At 37.5% G+C, this 12,553-nt stretch overlaps 1 protein-coding gene across 1 annotated transcript in view; it reads left to right on the forward strand.

Annotated features, from left to right (window-relative positions):
- Positions 1–12,553, forward strand: part of LOC126830334 (serine-rich adhesin for platelets) — a 29,114-nt gene that overhangs the window by 12,102 nt on the left and 4,459 nt on the right. The gene's annotated exons all lie outside the window — the stretch shown is intronic.

The raw sequence follows: 12,553 nt of genomic DNA on the forward strand, positions 1-12,553 counted from the left end.
GGTCAACTGCAGATTTCTTCCAGGTCGCAAGATGTAAATAGGGTTAGGGCACGTGATTGTTGACTAGATTTTGGACTAGAGTTAGGTTGAAGAATTTGTTCAAGTTATACGCACTGACGCGTGTCATGGGTGAAGCAGCGTATGTTTTCTCACTATGTTACTTTATAATCGAATTCCAAACTTCATGTAACGACGTGTGTTATGGACGAGGCAGGGTATGCCTACCTTCATTAGCCCGAATGGTACAGAAAAATAGGACTTTAAACCCCATTACGTTTCCCGTTCTAGAACACGTTATAACACTTCTAATCTTAGAAATGTTTGATTTTAGTTCTATGTACATGATATGTACAGACCAATCTCGTATTTTATGGGTTAATAACATGGTTATTAATTAACGAAAGCTCAATCGAAATTAGAACATCCGAAAATATTCAAAAATTCGAAATTTCGTGTTTTAAGTGGTTTATAATTACATGTAGTTCTCATAATAGCGATCGAAGGATGGAATTCAATATGAGATTAGGTAGTTTCATTTTGTATACGCCAATGTTTTTTGTTTGTGATCCTGGACCAATATTTCGCATTTCCCGGACATAATTGTGGTATATAGCTATTTTAATATTCATTGCCTTGTCGGTGCAGAAAAGTAAGACGTTAAACCCCATTTCATTTAATTTGAAAATAAAGTCTACACCTTTAAATACACGTCTTCATATCTGTAATTCAAAGAAAGAGAAAGTAAACTTTGGTGTGTCTTGTATAGGATGAACATTTTCAACTTATATTTCAAGTTTTATTGTGCAAGATCGTAACTGACAAATACCACCATCCTATCGCCCACGACAACTGCGCAACAGGTAAACATGATTATATACCAATAAAGGTGATGTAGGTAAACTTCAAACAATGTTATTCATTACAATACAAAACAAACAACCATGAACAAAAAACCTCGACAACAACCGACTTTACTAGTCTGACAACTTGCCACAATCTAGTTTGTTTGTGTTAATTCATCAGGCGATGATGCAGATTAGTAATTATATGGGTGTATGCTATCGTGCGTTATTAAAAGTAAAAATAACAACTTGATTTGGCTTGTGAAATGAAATGAAATGAAATGGGGTTTAACGTCTTACTGTTCTGCTCATATACTGGGCTAATGAAGACGGGCATGTACAATCTAGTTTAAGATCTTTCTATGTTTGTGAACGGGAGAAGTTTCTAGGGCTGGATTAACCATTTTAAAAGTATTAACCATTAAGCAAAATAAACACGCGCTTAGGTCATCATGAGAATGCAGGCACTATATAGATTGTTTTTTTTTATTGCAATTAATAATGACATGTATTAAACCCATGAAAAATTCTAATCACGTGCTTGATAGCTGTTTACTGTTTATTATTTATCGAACTAAAGTAATATACGAATTCAATTCGTCATGACTTTGGAACTAGACAACATTTTTAATACCCGCCCTCTGTGATATAAATATGCATGGGATGATTATACGCTTTGTTAATATATAAAACAAGGAGTGGGGAAATATTCTTTTCAAAGACCTTATCTAGTATATCATTCTAAACGGTTGGGCACATTATTACTACAAGAAGCTTTTATTAATGACGTAATAAAATGCAATACCGTGACAAACATGCATAAAGACAAACATACAGTGGCGGCGCCCCCCCCCCCCCATTAATCTGGTCTGCCCTCTGTTTGCCCCCCCCCCCCCCAGTAATTTTAGAAAATAAAAAAAGTATTTGTGATACGTTTCGGTAATCAATACCTTCTACAGTGAATAAATCCCACATCCCCACTCAGTCATAAACTTGCATGTTGTAGAGCATTTCCGACAATCTATTTTTCAAAATTTTCTTGGCGAGGCCCCCAATGGACTCGCTACTTTGGCGCTCACAAGGGGAATTCGTTGAGGTTCGCAAGTCCGTTCGTTTGGCATTTTGTTCTCTGGTCGGATTAACTAGTGATCAGGCGACGAATGGTATCTGGGCAGATCTATTTATCTCGACGATCGGTGCCTGACAGAATACTGTAAGACAGCATTTCCGGCAGTCTATTTTTCAAAATTTTCTGGGGGATGACTCCCTACTTTGACGCTCGTGAGTGGGCTTCGTCGTGATTCGCAAGTCCGTTCGTTTGACACTTTACCTCATCGATCAGTGCCTGAAATACTGCCAGGCTGCATTTCCGGCAACCTGTTTTTCAAAATTTTCTGGGGGAGGCCCCCTACCCCTAGTTGAAGCTCGTGCCTTTGCCCCCTTAACCTTGGACTTTGCCCCAGCTTTGCCCCTCCAGTCACCGACGGCTTGCGCCGCCACTGCAAACATACCTACAGAATTAACTGCGAATTTAAAAAAAACAAAATCAAACGACATCAAAACAAAACAAAAATGAAATTAAATGGGGATTAACGTGCCACTTTCCTGCACTGACTGGGCTAATGAAGACGGGCATACGCCACACAGTGTGATAGGCCTATAAGGGAAATATTGCCGGACAGCGGCGCTACGGTCTACTCTTGTATCGCCTTCAAACTGTCAAGGGTACTTTTACGTGCACAGTTTGTGCACTGGACCTCGGTTTTCTGTCCAATCCGAACGAACAGAAACTAACAAACAACAAAACAAACGGAAAGCGAGTTAAAAGATTTGCTTTGTTATAAAATGTTTGTTACTGGGATGAAAGGTCTTTTAAAAAAGAATGAATGAATGAAATAGGTTTTAACGTGTTACATTTCTGCATTTTCAAAAAGAATGAAATGTTCCAGTCATTGGGGTTCATAATGGACATTTTTCGAAACGGATATATATATACAAAATGGCACGAACTTCTCTCACTTACACGGAACGAAATAAAAGCTGAATAATTTTATTACGGTGTAGCACAATTGGAATTATTGTACCGACACTCGACGACCCACTGGCTCCTCAACCCCCCATTGATGTTAAAATAAACATAGCACATTATATTAAGGATAACGAATTGTAAACCTCGTTGAGATCCATTGTTTACATAACGGTTTCTTTTCAGAAAAGTTTGCAATGGCCATACAACCCATCCTCGGGAATACCTTCAATTACCTGTATTATAATACCTGTACCTGTAATTATATACAAGTTAAAGTCATCTAGGACAAGAGCTGAATATATTATTTATATGTAAAACTTATGTTTGTTTACTTAAAACGAATGCAATGTCTGAGCAGGTGTCAGTTTAAAGCTAGAAACACTGGACCTCGTTTTTCCGTCAAATCCGAACAAAACAAACAATGTTTTGAAAAAATCGGCAGACCTGGCCTTAACGCCATTATTGTTAACTTACAAAATGAAGTGAAAATGAAATGGGGGATTTATTTAACGTCCTACTTTTCTGCACTAATGAAAACACGAATACGTCAATAGTTCTTTACGTGCACGTCAACAAGTATATGGCAAGGCTATTTTCGTCCTTTCCGAGCGACTTGACGCCTGTTCCTTGTCCGTCTCTCAGACCTGCACCACTAACAAGGGGAAAACCGCGTCGCAAAACTTCCGAGGACATTTGTCGTCCAACACCAAGACCTCCGTTTTAGTGAACAAGCGCCATATTCACTCATTCACCGTAGACCCCCCCCCCCCCCGTTAAATAAAATAAAAACAAAATATAAACCAGGTGTTTATATTGTTTAATATATGATGTAGGCTATTCTTAGTTTAACCAGAATACCTTACCGATTGTCTAGCTGTCTCATAACAATTCGATTATTCACAATCGAACAGGTATTATTGACATCCATAGGAATGATAAATATGCGATGTATTTTTAATAAATGCGGAAACATGAGATGAGAAAAACCAATTCACCGAATTCTTTGATATCCATACTCTCTGTTTACAAGGCATACTAATACCTTCAATGTCTCCCATGTCAAAGAATCTAAATAAACAATTACATCTGAAAATTGATCTACTATATCCACCATCTTATCCAATTTATTATAAACATGATGGGCAACATATGTAACAAACTAACAAAATAACAAATACCATGATGCACTGTATGTAACGGTATCGTAACCATTGTCAACCAAATTTAATAATAAATTTTAAAAGTAATATTTATTTTCTGGTTTATACGCCTGATTAATGTATTTGATACATGTTGATTGATCGCCATTATGGTGATAAGAAAAATGGTTTGTACACCTTTTGGATTTTCCAAAATAGAAAGGTTCGCTAACAATTATTATCTTTTTGGTCTTGCCAACTAAATAAGACAGATTCGCATAACCTATTCGGTGCTCCGCCTCCATCAAAACATAATCTTAATGGGGTTCTAGTTCGGGCTTGCATTTCAAAAGACGAAACTGACCTCGAATAAACTGCTAAATGTCGTTTATGATAAAGTCAGTACGACCTACTCTGCATAGTTACTGCATACCCCACAGATACAATGGGTGACATCTAAAACCATCGTATAGTATAAATATTTAGAAACCATGTGCACATTGATAAGAAAATCTTCAAAGACGAGTTTTCAATTAAAGTCACGGCTGACTGGGTACAGGAATTCTGTTTGCGGGTTGTATAATAGATTTTCACAAAATCTGTGAACAAAAATACTGTTGTAGTACATGTACGTCTATGTTTTTTTTATTTTGTAAGTATAGGACTGATTCGCACTCAGTAGGGAGCTCTGAATATTTATCGACTTTTAAGTTTCTAAACGATGTGAGGTTGGATTTACGGGGTGAAGGAATGCGTGTAAGTATATTGTCCAAAGAAAAACGACACTACCAAGAACCCCCACGTGTTTCAGGTTTAATCGGCCTAAGGCAAATAGATTCAAGGTTATCCCCCTTTACAAAGGATTAAATAAGTACCTTCTTTGAAAAGATGGAAAGACTTTAAGATGCGGATAGTAAACAGATCAGAACGAGACGAGGCTGTCAGTCAACAGAAAGTGACACGAGTCTAGAAAGAGCTCCTCGACTCCTAACGACATTCTATTGTGTATTAAAGATGCCTTCCCATGTAGCCTACAAACTCTGTGATTTGATGATATTTGGATTGAAAAACACATTCAAACTAATTTATACATCAAAACTCTGCTTCAAATCTCTTAAAACATTTTAATCACTAGATAACTACCCCATCTATTTTAAGAGGCCCTGGTTGTCACGTGACATATCAACTTGTATGTATTTTTATCGTTAGACGTGCCCGTTTACCATAATTTATTATCGAAGCCTAAATAAATACTTGGATTATCATCTGTCGTTCAATCACAGTCTCACAATGTTCTCACAACCGTTAGCCATTAGATCAACAAAAATAAGAAGTCTTTCTTACGTCACTTGGTGAGACAAGCTGTCATTAATTGAAACCTATATTTTTCTAGTAAGATTTCCCATATACACAATGCGCGAAAATGTCCCCCCAAAAAATCTTATTCTTATAGCTTTCCAGTTTAGATTGCAGAACCTTGGCATTTGTTTTGAACATGCTCAACATAAACGGCGTGACTTGGCGATCATTGGCGACCATGGTGACCACAGCACGATAGCTGGCGTATCCACCACGCTAACGCGCTCTAAAAACATTTTCTGTCGTCGTATAGCAGCGAAGTAAGGACGCACCCGGTCCGACGGGGGTATTAGAATGCATCTTCGACGACTTTCTATCATCTATTATACTATTAATTAAATGAATGTATCAACTGTACGTCTCAATTGTCGTAGTCCCCTGAGGCTACGTGTCTGACGATGCAGTACAAATACGTTTATGAATCTCCCTACTGAGCTCAAGTTCATAAATAATCGACTGATGAATAGGTGCTTAAATCGACAACAGGTATATTTGAGGCTAGCGATGTTGTGAAATGAAATGAAATGGGGTTTAACGTCAGACTCTTCAGCCCCTATACTATGCTAATGAAGACGGCCATACGTCATACAGTGTGCCCGGGCAGCGGCACTATGATGTACTCTTATATCGAATTAAAACTGCTAAGGAATCTTGGAAAATCCCGATTAACTTTCTCGGCCAATGCAGGGATCGAACACGCGACCCCCAGACTAGCGAGCCAGCGTCTTACCCATTTAGCCACTGTATCGCCCAGTGATTTTGTGTCTTTCAGGAGGCAATTTACCCGAGCAGTATCTAGTTCTCTACAGTTTATAAAAATGAAATGAAATGGGTTTAACGTCCTACTATTTTGCCCTGACTGGGCTAATAAAGACGGGCATGTGCCGTAAGATGTACTATGGGGGACATTCTGCCCGGACAGCGGCACCACGGCCAACTCTAATATCGAATTCCAACTGGCACGCCAATGTGTACATGGGACGTTGGTTGTTCTTGTCAGGTCCTCCGTCCTGCACCACTGACAAGGGAAAACCACGCCAGAAACACAAACTAATGGATTTCGCGACTAAATTATGTGCTTTATTTCCATGACTTGTTCGAGCAAAATTTCCCTCATAGAAAACTGCATCGCGTATACCCGTCTTCATTAGGCCAGTTGGAGCAGAACAGTGGGACATTAAACCCCATTTCCTTTCATTTCATTTTACCTAGTTTAGTTTCCTTTCTTTTTCTATCTCTACCTTGTTAAATTTTCTTGTGTCTATAGTTTATTGTGCAGTTTTCCTTCGCTAGGCTATTAGAGAAACTGATTTATGCAGATTGTCGAATTAACTTTATTTAAGTGTATTAGTCTGTTTGCTACATGTAAACTGTATTTACAGAAATAAGTACAATATTTACTGTGTGTTACGTGCAGTGTATAGACGATAGTGTTATTGTTTTGGTAAATAATTTAAGATAACCATTTAAATATGGGACGAATCGACCCGTTCCTGTCTTTTATAGCCTCGGAGTGCATTTTTCGATTATATAATTTGTCGCTAGCTATCTGAATTAATGTAATAGGAAAATAGAAATTAAACCTTCTTTCCATACTAAAAGGTTGGGGGTAGGGCATCCTCGGTATCCCCAATGGTCTCATTCCGTTCTACCCCACTAACCCTTGGGTTAATCTATGGGGGTTGGGGGCACGTTTTCAAGTTATCTGCCCTTGATGATTATGCTATTTTTATCGACCAATCCCATAAATCGATAATTGCAAAGGACGTAACTGTCATCGGGTATAGTGAGCAAAACGCAAAGCCCCCCCCCCCCTCAAAAGAGGAAGGTGGGTGGAGTGTTACTACCTGTGACGGTTCTGACTTGATTTAGATAAATATTGATTCCGAAATTTCCAATGACATGTAGTGTTTGATTTATAAATTGCATAAATATTTATTTTTATTATATCTAGAAGGTAATTATAATATAAAGATATGTGTAGCTTCTGCCTAACGACTTGATTATTAGCAAGAATATAAGAAAGCAATTATAAATTGCCCGTGTAAAATTATGATTTGTATACCTCATGGCAAGGACAGTGAGTCAACAATCATAAATATTTGAATATTATAAAGGGTATAAAAAAAGAAGTATTAAAATATGTGCATGGGGATATATTTTAATAGTTAAAAACACATGTAAAATTAGGTGATGTATACCTTCTGGCTCGAACAGTACGTCTGCAATCGTTATCATTATATCAAAGCAAAAACAACAACAGACTGTCAAATTCATCATAAAATATTTGAATATTAACAAGGTCAACTGGGGTTCCTTTTTCACATAATAACCTAGGTAGTAAGCAATAATTTATTAATCTCGTCCTGTGTACACATTGGCGTACACGTAACCCTTGACATTTGGATTTCGATATACGAGTAGGCCGTGGCGCCGCTTTCCGGATAAAATTTTCCCTCATAGCACACCGTATGGCGTATGTCCGTCTTCATTAGCCCAGTCGGAGAAGGACTGTGAGACGTTAAACTCCATTTCATTTCATTTTTATGTGATCCTTGTATAGGTTCAACTGAAGGTTATTCGTCACAAATACACTTCACTAACCCAGTCTATATAAAATCTCACCTGGTATATAGATGATGACCTGTTATTGACATTATAACCCACGGCAAATATATCATTTATTATGAATCAGTTAAGATCGTGGTCATTATTTGAATTATGCTATTCTGATATTTAGTTCAGTTTAAAGTAACGATGCGTCATTGTTATTTTTCGCTAAAACATAAAATATCTCACGGCTTAATCCACTATAAAATGTCTCACGGCTTAATCCACTATCACGGCTTAATCCACTATAAAATGTCTCACAACTTAATCCACTATATTGTCTGCGATATCACCTCGGTGGAAGCGGACGTAAAATACAACTAACTAACAACAATCCACTATAAAATGTCTCACGGCTTAATCCACTATAAAATGTCTCACGACTTAATCCACTATAAAATATCTCACGACTTAATCCACTATAAAATGTACCCAGATTGATTATTTTATATTTAATGAAGAAAGTAGTCAAAATCCATAGATAATCGCCAGGTCTGGATTCATTGGGATGTAAAACAGGACTATGAATAAATTTTCGCGGCCAGCAAAATGCCGGCAGGCCTATTACATGGCGAACTTTATCGCTCGATGACCTTTCAATTCATCTGTAAATAATGAACAGGACTGAACCATTTGGACTGATATCTGTATTTAAGATTAAGCTTTCACAGTATTGTATTGTAATTTGCAAGGGATTCATATAGCGCTAAAATGACATATTGAGAAGACAATGTATGCATATGGTCGTGATATCATAGTGTGTTACATTTAACGAAGGCATGGTTTATAAAAGTGCATACGGCTTTGACTATGTCGACTGGGAGGGTTGAACGCCTGATACCGGAAGTGATCACTCTGTTCACTGGCCTCCAACTTCCACAGGAAAGTCGCAATTCGCAAGCAAGACATAGAGCGGGCGTTTCAAAATTGGCACCAAACGTAGACAATGAAAGAATTTGACCATATAACCGAATTTGGAAATAGTCGTGGGATCGACCATAAAACGACATTCCTTTCTGCGCAATATTTGATTTTGTTAAAGACAATTAAAATATGTCATAGGGATAGGCTGTAAAACGACATTCTTTTATGCGCATGATGATTCTATTTTGTTGTTAATCGATATTTGAATTATGTTAAATATGGAAATATGAGTAACATTATGATAGTATGTCAAAGGTCACATACGACAATAGCATACCGCCTTTACAGCCTTTAATAGCGATATCAGATTTAATGCATTCGGTTGATATAGGCTACTTACCATTGAATAGAGGGCGAAATAAATGGGACGAGTTTTTTCCCAGTGCTTGTGAAAGAGAATTAGGATAATACAAAATCTCTTTCAGAAATCTTGAACAATAACCGAACGTTAACACATTACTGTGAATAAAAAGACGCAAATTTTACCACAAAATGTTGAATGTGGTGAAAATGACTGCGGTGTAAAACCTGAACGGGAGTAGCCACTGTGTCATAACCATTATAATTGTCGCGTTCTATTTTAGATTACTTTAACCCAACCACTCACACTCCTCTTTTAGTATATTAAATAGTTAGAAAATGAAATAAAATGGGGTTTAACCTTCTACTATTGTGTTTCAGCTGGAAATGAAATGGGGTTAAACGTCATATTGTGACCGACTGGACTAATACGCCGTATAGTGTGCGATGAAGGACATTTTGCCCGGACAGCGGCACAACAGCCTACTCTTACATCGAATTCCAATTGTCACGGTTTCTTTTACGTACACGCTAATGTGTACACGGGGCCCATTTTTTGTCATATCCGAACGACTATACGTTGTCCCTTGTCAAGCCCTCGGACCTGCCCCCCGCTGACAAAGGGGAACAACACTGGTGGAAAATCCAGGGCGCGAACACGGGACCTCCAGGTTAGCCAGCCAACGTAGAATTGTATTATTAATACTTCGTTTCGTTTAATTTTTGTTACGTTTTCAGTTCTTACATAGCCACCGTAAACTATTGATTTCCCCATTGACTCTAATGTTAATTCGTGTCTCTCTGGCTGGATTTATAATATTTTCAAAACATTTTCCAGATAGAGCAACATGTGCCACGTCTTGCTCGAAAGCCCGTGGGAGGTTCACCGTGGAAATCGTGAACTAGCATACTAGTAATAACGTAACCTTACTAGCCGAACTAAATTTCGACGTAACCAAATTGCTTTGAGCCGCAAGGTTTCAAACAGACCAGAACAGATTCGTTAAAAAGTGTTTAACTTGAATTATGACAGGGCTACTCACTATAGAGATCTTGAGATACGCCCTAATGATGTCATATTTGTTACAAAACAAGACTAACGAGATGAACATGATCCCTTTTAATTTCATCCTGTCTGTCTGAAATGTCAAACTATTTCAGCTTTACACAGACCAGAAATATTTTATACAAAATGTGTTTTTTCTTTGTGAATGTAGAAGTTTGGAGATACTTCCGTTTATAGAATGTTGCGAAACTAGTTTAAGGCGAAGTAGAATTAATAATATTTCTGTTCATAACTCCCCTGTACCTGAGGGGTTTAAGTACATTTTGTAAATGTTTTAGATATGACAAGAACAGGTGCATTTTATTAAAGATCTTCGACAGGCCCAGGCTCGACCCCAATGTTAGCCCCCCCCCCCCCGTGTATTCCCATCCTGATTTTTCCATGCCATCGTTGCAGTACAGAGGATCTGCCAAGGACAATTGTCAAGTAGTTCGGATGGGACGAAAACACGAGGTACCGTGTAAATCATTGAAGGATACCCCGAGACGTTACAGATACACTGCCTTACATATTCCTGTATTCAGTAGCCCGGTTGGTACAGAAACCCCATTTCACTTCATGTACAATTGTCCATATGAAAACTGGGATAATAAGCGGATACTAGTTGTTACTGAGGGGGGTGAGGGTGAAGTAATGCACATTTCTCTACCAGTACTATTAATCTTTACATCTCAAAACAGGAATATCCGCTACTCCTTCACCTTTAAGATGAAACTTTGTAGTACGAATATTGCCTGGGGTAAAACTAAATTAAACCGGCTAGCCTCACGTCAAAACTTGTACTTATATGGTATATAGAATGTATATATATTTATAAATCTATGTCGTATATCATTAAATACACAGTCAACTTGTATACAGGTAAAGAACAGGTTTTCATCCACATTCCATACTTCGCCTACACGTGGATTCGACATAACTAAATGATGTAAACGATTAAAGTTTCTACTAACAAACGTTTAAACATTTTTAATCCACCTTTGAAAAATTATTTTGACAACATAACTTTGATAATATTAAGGTAACTATATACATGTATAGTAGCTTCGGATATGAACCTTCTTATAGATATATCACTGAAAAACAAAATTACTAATAAACTTTTTAACATTATTAGTTCTTCTTTGAAAAGTAGTTATGACAAACTTCTTTGATATAATTATTAAGCTACATGTTTACAGAGAAACAAAAAAAAAAAACAAAACAAAAAAAAAACAACAAAAAAACAAAGAAACTTTTCAGGTAACTGTATTACCGGAGAAAAATAACATATTTCTTAAGCCATTAAATATTTAACGAGGCATATCGTGTATTGTGTGGTTTAGAATAAATTATCTGTATATTTTTATTATATAATATAATGTTTATATTGAAGCTAAATGCTACGAATGAAAACAAAATGAGTCATATACGCGATATCGTTAGGACGAAATGTTATTATTAGATGGTCACGATCATACAGTTATGCCAGACTAAAGAGAGAGAGAGAGAGAGAGAGAGAGAGAGGGGGGGGGGGGGGCGATAGACGTCTAGTCGACACATAACGGATCATTTCTGTACTAACGGATCCAGGGAGAATCTAAGAACTAGCATATTTGTACGAAAGCCCAGAAGGCTCATTCCAAATTCCAAATTCCAAATCCCAAATTCCAGAGGCGAAATTCCAAATCTGATCGGAGGTTTGCTTCGGCAGATGTGAATAGTTTCGGGATCGGTTGCTATCAGTAGTAGTACTTGATCACTAACTCAGTTCCTCAAGTGTAAAAGTTCCACGGCTATTGAATGTATAGGTCAAATCCGCCGCATCGGCGACACTTATTCCCTCTGGAGCAGCCATGATGATTGTAATGTCACGTGATTATGTCGAATCTAGTAATTTGGGACGGGTGTTTATCCGGCCCAGGCATCAGATAGGTAAACTAGCACTAATTATTTGTGTAAAATTACAATTTATTTAAATTCTAATTTTTTTAATTGAGGGGGCTGCCAATTTGCTATTTTATTGGTAAGACATGAATTTGGAATTTCGCATTTGGAATTTGGAATGAGCCTTCTGGGCTTTCGTATATTTGATATATCGCTTTAGTTTAACCTCTGCTCAACAACATTGTGTTATTTCTGAACTAACACATGGTACTGCTTTATTTCAATAATTGGCTTGTGTGCATTGTCTTTAAACCCATGAAGTCTGGAAAGCGACACTGCACATAAAACTGATAACAGAACTCGTAGATTCGTTCATGCTTCCTGTTTTCGATGGGAACATCTAGATTCCCAGAAACTG

The sequence above is a fragment of the Patella vulgata genome, chromosome 8, assembly GCF_932274485.2.
Source record: "Patella vulgata chromosome 8, xgPatVulg1.2, whole genome shotgun sequence".
Classification (NCBI taxonomy): Eukaryota; Metazoa; Mollusca; class Gastropoda; family Patellidae; genus Patella; species Patella vulgata.